This window comes from Oncorhynchus kisutch, linkage group LG23 (assembly GCF_002021735.2).
Source record: "Oncorhynchus kisutch isolate 150728-3 linkage group LG23, Okis_V2, whole genome shotgun sequence".
Classification (NCBI taxonomy): Eukaryota; Metazoa; Chordata; class Actinopteri; order Salmoniformes; family Salmonidae; genus Oncorhynchus; species Oncorhynchus kisutch.
This window is the reverse complement of record NC_034196.2, coordinates 27763460-27775381: the sequence shown is the minus strand read 5'-3', so window position 1 is coordinate 27775381 and position 11922 is coordinate 27763460. Positions and strand designations below refer to the sequence as shown.

The following is an 11922-nucleotide window of genomic DNA, read 5'->3' as shown; positions in this document are numbered from 1 at the left end:
AAGCAGAACACTACAATAGAAAGTCAACAAAAAGAACAACCGAAACAGTTCCGTCTGGTAACTAATACAAAGACAGACAACAACTACCCACAACCCATAGTGGGAAAACAGGCTGCCTAAGTATGGTTCTCAATCAGAGACAACGATTGACAGCTGCCTCTGATTGGGAACTATACCAGGCCAAAACCGTGTTTGTGTCGCCAACTCCATTCTCCGGTACCCCTCCTCGCACTGTTCTAGAGAATCCCAGGCGGGCTCCGGCACTCTCCCTGGGTCGAGCGACCACCTCTCTATCTCCTCCCAGATTGTCTCATACTCCAGATAGCGCTGCTCACCTGTCCAGGAGTCCCTTTCACCACACTGCTTGGTCCTTTGGTGGTAGGTAGTTCTGTAACGGTTTTCCTCCTCTTCTGAGGAGAAGTAGGAAGGATCGGACCAATATGCAGCATGGTAAGTGTTCATCATTTTATTAAACTGAACTGAACACTACAATACAAATAAACAAAAAGCACACCCGAAACAGTTCCGTCTGGTAACTAACTAGACAGAAAACAACTACCCACAACCCATAGTGGGAAAACAGGCTGCCTAAGTATGGTTCTCAATCAGAGACAACGATTGACAGCTGCCTCTGATTGGGAACCATAACAGGCCAAAACCAGATATACAAAACATAGAACAAAAACATAGAATGCCCACCCTAGTCACACCCTGGCCTGACCAAAATAGAGAATTAAAAGCCTCTCTATGGCAAGGGCCACTTTAATAATGCAATGTCTTAATAATAAGTAAGTGTTTCAATACTTATTTTTTCCCCATTTCACTTGATAAAGGCTCCAATTGATAAAGTAATTTCTACCCTCCGAATTCATATTCATCATATAAATAAGTCATTTCATTTTGTCTGGCTTGCCATTCCAAATAACATTGAATATGTTTTGCCCATATAACTAAAACAGGTCACTACTGTAGGTGTAGGCAAAACCATTAGCAAATAGGTGAACTGTAATATAATTTGTGTTCCACAATAATTCACTGTTGCCTCCTTTTTCAGGTATCGTGGCTTGAGATTTCTTTAAGGAAGAAATCATCAAGAGATTTGCTGGACCCAATGCCAGAAAGATGTTTCTAGGACAAGATTATTTCTTTCAAGGTAGGATTATAGCAATATTTTGTTATGTTTAGGCCTATTTACATGTATATTTCTAGTATTGTGCCTAATGTTGGCGGTTTGGCTAAATGTATTTCTTTCTTCTCCAAATGAAGACTGTGACCCAAAACACATTGCAACCCAGGTTTCATTGCAAATGAGGGCATAAACTGGGCCAAGAAGCCAGCAGAGTATGTAGACCTTTATGTAGTAAAAAAAGGGTTAAATAAAAATAAATACCTGCAAGACTTTCATAAGCACATTACTCAGCGCTAGTGAGACTCATGTTACCTATGGTAGACCTACAACAAAGCAACAAATACATTGATAATCTCAGCAAGGTTTTACCTGTGGTCATGGAGATGGGGGGGGGGGGGGGGGGAAGTGCAACTAAAAATTAGTTGAAATAAACATCTGCATTTTGAAAGTCTTTTTTCTCGTTATTTTATTAATGAAAGCGTAAGGATGTTGAAGAACAGATACTGTACAGTATACTTTAGTACTTAAGGTTCAAATACATTGCAAGTTGGGGTGATTTTCACACCCACAGTAGCCAGGCTATTAAACTACCATTTTGTACATAAATTGATGTATGAAGAGTCTATTGTTCTGCAAACGTTGTTTACATGATGGACAACACCTGCAACAGTACACTTGTGAAAAACAAGTGTTTGTAAAATAAAAAATATAAATGCCTCCAGCTGTACATCACTACTGTAAATAAAAACACAGCATCTAAAGTGGCAGAAATATATTATTGAATTCGATTTTAAAAAATGCACATAATGATTGTTTACATTCTTCATTGTAACCACAATGTCACAAATAATTAAACACACACAACATGAGCAGATTAACTTGGTCAAAACAGTCACAGCATTTTTCATTAGGGCAAATCTGGTCTGTGAGAATATCGAAGGGGCTTTAATATAATTATAATGCAGGGTTAATATTAATAATAATCGTTGGATAACAGATCGACTCTCGTAACTCAATATGAGGCGGCTTCTATCTTCGATATAATCATTAATTCAGAAGGTTAAACTCACAGATTTTAGGACTGCAGTAGGTTATAATAATATTAGTTGTATTATTTGTTCTCTCTTTTATGGTGGATTAAACTGAAATTGCAACTAAAGTTCTATGGCTTGATTAAAAAATAACGATATTTTGGAGATTATTTTGTTTCAAATAACCGAAAGTGAGCGGTTGTATTCTGAATAAAGGGAAATGGGCCATTCTTAAACAAGGGGTGAGAGATTCTTACTAATTTGTAAATAAAGCCAGTTTGTTATTTAGAATGTTTTATTTCTGTTTTTAGAGGAAGAGAAATCAAAAGCCACCGTGCCTATTTTTTGAAAATCGTCAGTCCACATGTCAAGTGAAATTCCCCCATTGTATTTACCCAAGTTCTCTCTTAACTCCAGGACCATCGACAGTTTTTTCTTGTTGTTTCCTGATGCAGGACTCTAGTGCCAGAGAAGAGAGACTCTCAGACTGAAAACACAACCACTAATTGCCACAGTTTAGACTACAAATAGATCAGTGTTCTAACTCCCCCTTGTGATAGTGTGATGCAATGACAGAATGCCACCATCTACCACTAACGGCCGTGGCTTAAGCTTGTGACTTTTAAAGGAAGAACCACTGTACATGTTAACCTTAAAATAATATACATTTAATAAGTGTTATTCAGAAAGTGTATATTCAACAGAAATTGGTAAAACATATGAATATTATTGTTAGGGAAACAATGCCTTCCAATACAAAGAAAGTTATCATGTTTGTTTTGTTTTGAACCTTGTTTGAGAGTGATCCGTGTGTATTAGCAGTAGTGATTGAGAATGTCTTCCTATTGGGAAGAAGGCAGTGGTAGTTGGAGGAAACAGATATGGAGACTAGAGTATGTAACAAAGTGAATGGAAATATTAGTGGCTTTCAGATGGCACTTTAATAATCCAATGTCTTAATAATAAGTAAATGTTTCAATACAAGGTCACATGACGAACAGAGGGATTGAACTTCAGGACTGACATTAAATTAGAGGCCACCATCTGTTGTTTAGTTTAGAGATAATCTTCCTGTGAAAAATAAGTAGAACTCACTGAACTCAAACAGGCTATAAGGGACACAGTATGAATAATTGAATAAGAGTCGTTTTGACAACTTCCAATTATTATTAGTCAACTCTATAGTTTGTGTAGGAACAGTGATTTAAGAAAGAAGGTAATGTCATCTAAAGCAAGAATATGTTTCCATTACGTGGAAACTGTGTCCAAAACTGAAGTAGATCCATGTACCGAATATTGAGCTGATAAGCCAGAACCCACTTTTTGGAGGTCCTAGCAGATTTGTTAATCAACAGGTTTCATATTTTGACTAGTTGATGTCACAGGACATAATAAAATAATAATAAAAATATCAAATATCAAAATGATAAGATTACAAGAGTGGGGCTAGTTCTTTATACCTATGGTTTTATCCAGATTTCTTACCCACAATGCAGTAAACTCAATTTAGATTTAGAAATTTTGGACTGATTAAGACGGGAAAACTAGGTACATGTTTATTTTCTTTCTTCCAGGACTCGGTGTCCACCACCAAGTTTTCTGATGAGTTTACCAATGATTCTGAATCTCTTCCTTTATAAGGCTTTCTGAGATGCACCTTAAATTCTCTAGGATAGGGGGCAGCATTTGGAATTTTGGATGAAAAGCATTCCCAAATTCAACCGCCTGCTACTCATCCCCTGAAGATAAGATATGCATATCAGTAGATTTGGATAGCAAACACTCTGAAGTTTCTAAAACTGTTTGAATCATGTCTGTGAGTATAACAGAACAAGTAGCCCTGTTCAAAACGAGGGTCACTTCATGTGTACTGTTTGATAGAGGCGAGTGACCAGAAAGCTAGCGTCAGTTTTTTTTCTTCCTGTATTGAACACAGATTATCCCGTCTTCAATTTTATCGATTATTTACTTTAAAAAATACCTAAAGTTGTATTACAAAAGTAGTTTGAAATGTTTTGGCAAAGTTTACAGGTAACTTTCGAGATATTTTGTAATCACGTTGCACAAACGCGCCAAATAAATTGACATTTTGGATATATATCGACGGAATTAATCGAACAAAAGGACCATTTGTCATGTTTATGGGACATATTGGAGTGCCAACAGAAGAAGCTCATCAAAGGTAAGGCATGATTTATATTATTATTTCTGCGTTTTGTGTCACTCCTGCAGGGTTGAAATATGTTTTCTCTCTTTTGTTTACGGAGGTGCTATCCTTAGATAATAGCATCGTTTGCTTTCGCCGAAAAGCCTTTTTCAAATTGGACATGTTGGCTGGATTCACTACACGTGTAGCTTTAATTTGGTATCTTACATGTGTAATTTATTAAAAGTTTCAAATCAAATCAAATCACATGTATTTATATAGCCCTTCGTACATCAGCTGATATCTCAAAGTGCTGTACATAAACCCAGCCTAAAACCCCAAACAGCAAGCAATGCATGTGTTGAAGCACGTTGGCTAGGAAAAACTCCCTAGAAAGGCCAAAACCTAGGAAGAAACCTAGAGAGGAACCAGACTATGAGGGGTGGCCAGTCCTCTTCTGGCTGTGCCAGGTGGAGATTATAACAGAACATGGCCAAGATGTTCAAATGTTCATAAATGACCAGCATGGTCAAATAATAGGTCTGGAACAGGTAGCACGTCCGGTGAACAGGTTAGGATTACATAGCCGGAGGCAGAACAGTTGAAACTGGAGCAGGAGCACGGCCAGGTGGACTGGGGACAGCAAGGAGTCATCATGCCAGATAGTCCTGAGGCATGGTCCTAGGGCTCAGGTCCTCCGAGAGAGAGAATTAGAGAGAGCATACTTAAATTCACACAGGACACCAGATAAGAGAGGAGAAGTACTCCAGATATAACAAACTGACCCTAGCCCCCCGACACATGAACTACTACAGCATAAATACTGGAGGCTGAGACAGGAGGGGTCAGGAGACACTGTGGCCCCATCCGATGATACCCCCGGACAGGGCCAAACAGGAAGGATATAACCCCACCAACTTTGCCAAAGCACAGCCCCCACACCACTAGAGGGATAACTACAACCACCAAGTTACCATCCTGAGACAAGGCCGAGTATAGTCCACAAAGATCTCCGCCACGGCACAACCAAAGGGGGGGCGCCAACCCAGACAGGAAGATCACATCAGTGACTCAACCCACTCAAGTGACGCATGGGACAGCATGAAAGAGCACCAGTAAGCCAGTGACTCAGCACCTGTAATAGGGTTAGAGGCAGAGAATCCCAGTGGAAAGAGGGGAACCGGCCAGGCAGAGACAGCAAGGGTGGTTCGTTGCTCCAGAGCCTTTCCGTTCACCTTCACACTCCTGGGCCAGACTACACTCAATCATATGACCCACTGAAGAGATGAGTCTTCAGTAAAGACTTAAAGGTTGAGACCGTATCTGCGTGTCTCACATAGGTGGCAGACCATTCCATAAAAATGGAGCTCTATAGGAGAAAGCCCTGCCTCCAGCTGTTTGCTTAGAAATTCTAGGGAAAATCAGGAGGCCTGCGTCTTGTGACCGTAGCGTACGTGTAGGATTGTACGGCAGGAACAAATCAGAGAGATAGGTAGGAGCAAGCCCATGTAATGCTTTGTAGGTTAGCAGTAACACCTTGAAATCGGCCCTTGCCTTAATAGGAAGCCAGTGTAGGGAGGCTAGCACTGGAGTAATATGATCTAATTTTTTGGTTCTAGTCAGGATTCTAGCAGCCGTATTTAGCACTAACTGAAGTTTATTTAGTCCTTTATCCGGGTAGCCGGAAAGTAGTATGTTGCAGTAGTCTAACCTAGAAGTAACAAAAGCATGGATTAATAATTCTGCATCATTTTTGGACAGAAAGTTTCTGATTTTTGCAATGTTACGTAGATGGAAAAAAAGCTGTCCTTGAAACAGTCTTGATATATTTGTCAAAAGAGAGATCAGGGTCCAGAGTAACACCGAGGTCCTTCAAAGTTTTATTTGAGACGACTGTACAACCAAGCAGCTATCCACATCCTCATGTCTGAAACACAGGCCTCTAGCGAGGGCAATTTTGGGGCTTCACCATGATTCATTGAAATGTACAGCTGTGTGTCCTCCGCATAGCAGTGAAAGTTAACATTATGTTTTCGAATGACATCCCCAAGAAGTAAAATATAGAGTGAAAACAATAGTGGTCCTAAAACGGAACCTTGAAGACCACCAAAATTTACAGTTGATTTGTCAGAGGACAAACTATTCACAGAGACAAACTGATATCTTTCTGACAGATAAGATCTACACCAGGCCAGAACTTGTCCGTGTAGACCAATTTGGGTTTCCAATCTCTCCAAAAGAATGTGGTGATCGATGGTATCAAAAGGACCACTTAAGGTATAGGAGCACGAGAACAGATGCAGAGCCTCGGTCTGATGCCATTAAAAGGTCATTTACCACCTTCACAAGTGTAGTCTCAGTGCTATGATGTGGTCTAATACCAGACTGAAGCATTTCGTATACATTGTTTGTCTTCAGGAAGGCAGTGAGTTGCTGCGCAACAGCCTTTTCTAAAATGTTTGAGAGTAATGGAAGATTTGATATAGGCCGATAGTTTTAAAAATATTTTCTGGGTCAAGGTTTGGCTTTTTCAAGAGAGGCTTTATTACTGCCACTTTTAGTGAGTTTGGTCCACATCCGGTGGATAGAGAGACGTTTATTATGTTCAACAAAGGAGGGCCAAGCACAAGAAGCAGCTCTTTCAGTAGTTATAGTTGGAATAGGGTCCAGTATGCAGCTTGAAGGTTTAGAGGCCATGATTATTTTCATAATTGTGTCATGAGATATAGTACAAACAATTGAGTGTCTCTCTTGATCCTAGGTCCTGGAGTTGTGCAGACTCAGGACAACTGAGCTTTGAAGGAATACGCAGATTTAAAGAGGAGTCCGTAATTTGCTTTCTAATAATCATGATATTTTCCTCAAAGAAGTTCATGAATTTATTACTGCTGAAGTGAAAGCCATCCTCACTTGGGGAATGCTGCGACAGTATCAAAAATACATTTTGGATTGGTCTTATTTTCCTCAATTAAGTTGGAAAAATAGGATGATCGAGCAGCAGTAAGGGCTCTTCGATACTGCACGGTACTGTCTTTTCGAGCTAGTCGGAAGACTTCCAGTTTGGTGTGGCACCATTTCCGTTCCAATTTTCTGGAAGCTTTCTTCAGAGCTTGGGTATTTTCTGTATACCAGGGAGCTAGTTTCTTATGACAAATGTTTTTAGTTTTTAGGGGTGCAACTGCATCTAGGGTATTGCGCAAGGTTAAATCGAGTTCCTCAGTTAGGTGGTTAACTGATTTTTGTCCTCTGACATCCTTGGGTAGGCAGAGGGAGTCTTGAAGGGTATCAAGGAATCTTTGTGTTGTCGGTGAATTTATAGCACGACTTTTGATGCTCCTTGGTTGGGGTCTGAGCAGATTATTTGTTGCAATTGCAAACGTAATAAAAGGGTGGTCCGATAGTCCAGGATTATGAGGAAAAAAGATCCACAACATTTATTCCATGGGACAAAACTAGGTCCAGAGTATGACTGTGACAGTGAGTAGGTCCAGAGACATGTTGGACAAAACCCACTGAGTCGATGATGGCTCCGAAAGCCTTTTGGAGTGGGTCTGTGGACTTTTCCATGTGAATAATAAAGTCACCAAAAATTAGAATATTATCTGCTATGACTACAAGGTCCGATAGGAATTCAGGGAACTCAATGAGGAACGCTGTATATGGCCCAGGAGGCCTGTAAACAGTAGCTATAAAAAAGTGATTGAGTAGGCTGCATAGATTTCATGACTAGAAGCTCAAAAGACGAAAATGTCATTTTTTTGTAAATTGAAATTTGCTATCGTAAATGTTAGCAACACCTCCGCCTTTGCAGGATGCACGGGGGATATGGTCACTAGTGTAACCAGGAGGTGAAGCCTCATTTAACACAGTCAATTCATCAGGCTTAAGCCATGTTTCAGTCAGGCAAATCACATCAAGATTATGATCAGTGATTAGTTCATTGACTATAATTCCCTTTGAAGTAAGGGATCTAACATTAAGTAGCCCTATTTTGAGATGTGAGGTATCACGATCTCTTTCAATAATGACAGGAATGGAGGAGGTCTTTATCCTAGTGAGATTGCTAAGGCGAATACCGCCATGTTTAGTTTTGCCCAACCCAGGTCGAGGCACAGACACGGTCTCAATGGGGATAGCTGAGCTGACTACACTGACTGTGCTAGTGGCAGACTCCACTAAGCTGGCAGGCTGGCTAACAGCCTGCTGCCTGGCCTGCACCCTAAGTTTGATTTTTATAGTAATTTATTTGAATTTGGCGCTCTGCATTTTCTCTGGCTTCTGGCCAAGTGGAACGCTAGCGTCCCACATATCCCAGAGAGGTTAAAGGGCATACAAATGTAATTTTCTGAAGAATCTATTGCCTGAGTTTTTGTTGCAGACCTGTAAATTCTCTTTATAAGATTTGTACTGACAAAAAAAAACATAGTAAACCTGGTACACAAAATGTTTGAAATGTTTGAAATATCTTTAAATAATGAGTCTGGGGTACAAGGAAAGAAAAGGGAATGTAAAATGGGGTTGATTGACCTCTGACCTCTGTTCTGAGTTTCTGGTGAGGCCTGATCACCCTCATCAGATAGGCTAGAGACATTGGGTGAGATTTAAATGTAATACCTAAACACTGATAATTAGGAAGAAGTATAGAATTTATCAACAGTCCTATGTGTGATTCGGACCACGAGAAGGAGAGAGAAAGAGAGCTGCCCCTGAATGAGGGAAACCTAAATTGATTTTGTTCACATGCCTGCCTGTAAAAGGAAAAAATATATTTTGGTAATGGTTGACAGGTACTCCAAATGGATTGATGTTTTCCACACCTTGAGTAATGTATGAAGAAGTGCATCAAGTGATACATGAAGAAGTATATTGATGTTGTTTGTTTTGTTTTTGTCTTGCTTCAAAACAAGTCTCACCAGATTGGATCTGCTGGATGGTTGGGATTTCTCACTAAGGATTAGCTATCAATTCCCTGACCCTGTAACTCTGGAGTGAGTTAATTTGAAGGGAGAAAAATGGTTTCAGGTGTGTGTTGTTATTCTCTTTGACATTTGTATTAAGAGTATTGGAAGTAGTAATAGCGTGTCATACTGTAAATAATTTTTCTGGATTTCCTGAATCAGAAATGCCATAAACTAAACTGTTGTTCTGGTCTGTCCTCTCTCTCTCTCTCAAGGTTATGGCAAAGGTGACCACAGATGGTTCCTAGATGCATGAAAGGGATAATTCGGCAGAGAACAGTGTGAGCCTCACCCCCTCTAACTGGTTGAAGTATTGGAGACAATGGCGTTCACTATGGTCCTTCACCACTTCTACCGTGAGACCTGAGTCCGAACCAGCAACCTTTACATAGCATCTGCTGGTGTACTGGTAGGACAATTGACAAGACATTAACGACTGGAAAGGATGGTGGTGGCTCAGGTGAGCAATTCATCTGCTTGGGAAAATCTGATTACTGAAATCGGGACATTACCAAGTGTCTAATGTTTAATGCGTTGATGTTGTTTACTTGCTACTTTGATTGTAGATTTGAGCTTTATTATGATGATTATGAATGAAATTCTATTACTCCCGTTAATAGAAGTATAACCTTTATTATGATTTATTATAATGTATATTCATAGAACCTCCTTTTGATAGAAGCTCAAATCTAAATCCTTACATTAAAATGTAATGATAATTATCACAGATTGACTGATAAGAGGAGGGAATGTGATGGAAAATGGTATCATGTGAAGAGACAGCCTTGAAACTCTTGTCTTTCGTGTCATAAATATTCCGTGGTTCCTGCCTGTGCTTGGTAAAGATAAGAGCAGGGGTGACATGATCCCCTCCTTAGGACCATCTGGCAGAACACCCAGAATATGTTCTATAAATTAAGATAGGAAACAGTGCCGGACACATACCAGAACCTCTGGTCTGATGAAACAAAAATAGAACTGTTTGGTAATAATGACCGTCGTTATGTTTGGAAGAAAAAGGGGAGGCTTGCAAGCCGAAGAACCCCCTCCCAACCGTGAAGCACGTGGGTTGCAGCATCATGTTGTGGGGGTGCTTTGCTGCAGGAGGGACTGGGGCACTTCACAAAATAGATTGCATCATGAGGGAGGAAAACATCTCAAGACATTAGTCAGGAAGTTAAAGCTTGGTCGCAAATAGGTCTTCCAAATGGACAATGACCCCAAGCAAACTTCCAAAGTTGTGGCAAAATGGCTTAAGGACAACAAAGTCAAGGTATTGGAGTGGCCATCACAAAGCCCTGACCTCAATCCCATTGAACATTTGTGGGCAGAACTGAAAAAGCGTGTGCGAGCTCTGTCAGGAGCAATGGGCCAAAATTCAGCAATTAGCAATTAGTATTAGTACTTCGGTCTCCGCTGTTTTCTCAGCGGCAGCTGTAAGCGGTGGTCTTGTCAGTCGCGGTCTCGTCAGCAAAACTAAGACCATCGCCTAAACAAAGACGGTTCTGCTGAATTGCTCTGCAGTTATTCCAGGAAGGAAAGAGAGGAAGGCTCCACAACCCACCACTCTTTCATTTCTTACCTAGTTCTTTTCAGATTTCATTTTGCTCTTTTGTAGCTTTGACTGTGTGCAGGTTTTCCATACCTATTCGCTCCTCTCCCTTAAGGCTTTACAGATGCTCCCCACCCCTTGGCTGCAACCCATCCGGCGAGCAGAAACCATGTAAAACTCCTGGTCTCTGGCAGCTTTTGGAACTGCAGAACAGCCTATGCTGCCATTCAGTCCCTTGACTTTTTGGCCCCTAACAAAGACATGGATCACCCCAGAGAACACTTATACTCCAGCTACTTTCTCTTCAACTGACTGCATTTTTTTCTCTTATAGTCCAAGAGCATCTTGTCATTGCGGTGGTGGCACAGGGCTACTCTTTTCTCCCTCTCTCACCTCTCCATTTCCTCCTTTGAATTCCATGCTGTTACTGTCACTTGTGCACTCAAGTTAACATTGTTGTCATCAATCACCCACCAGGGCCCCTTAAAGAGTTCCTCAATAATTTTGACACATTGTTAAGCTCATTTCCTGACGATGCCTCACCGCTCTTCGTACTTGGCAACTTCAACCTCCCAACGTCTGCCTTCGATTAATTTCTCTCACTCTTTCCCCTCCATGACACTTTTGACCTCACCCTTTCCCAGTCCCCTCCCACTCACAAGGCAGGCAATATGCTTGATGTCATCTTGATCAGAGGCCGTTTGCCTACTAATCTCACTGCCACCCCCCTCCAGGTCTCTGATCCCTACTTTGTTCCCTATTCTGTCTCCCTTTACTCTAACCATAGCCACTCAGCCCCTACCCAGATAGTCATGTGCTGTCGAAAATCTTTGTCTCTCTCCCACTACACTCGCCTCTTCTATCCTAACATCACTCCCTTCAGTTCAATCCTTCTCCCTTCTCCCTTCTTTCTCCTGATTCTGCACCTTCAACCCGCATTCTATGACTCGGACTGTCCCCTTTCCTCCGGCCTGGCCCTCCCTTCCTGCTCTGTGGCCGAGTGACTCATTGCGAACTTACAGAACAGGGCTGCGGGCAGCTGAGCGTAAATGGAGGACAACTAAACTTATCATCCTTTCACTCCCTCCTCTCTACCCTCTTTCCTC

General features: G+C 41.1%; 1 long non-coding RNA gene across 1 annotated transcript; it reads left to right on the top strand.

The window, feature by feature from the left end:
- The first annotated feature begins 729 nt into the window (after positions 1-729).
- On the top strand, positions 730-10279 carry LOC116356629 (uncharacterized). The gene is made up of 3 exons (XR_004205047.1): positions 730-1153; positions 9214-9328; positions 9480-10279. It is a non-coding gene; the product is annotated as an uncharacterized LOC116356629 (long non-coding RNA).
- The last annotated feature ends 1643 nt before the right edge of the window (positions 10280-11922 follow it).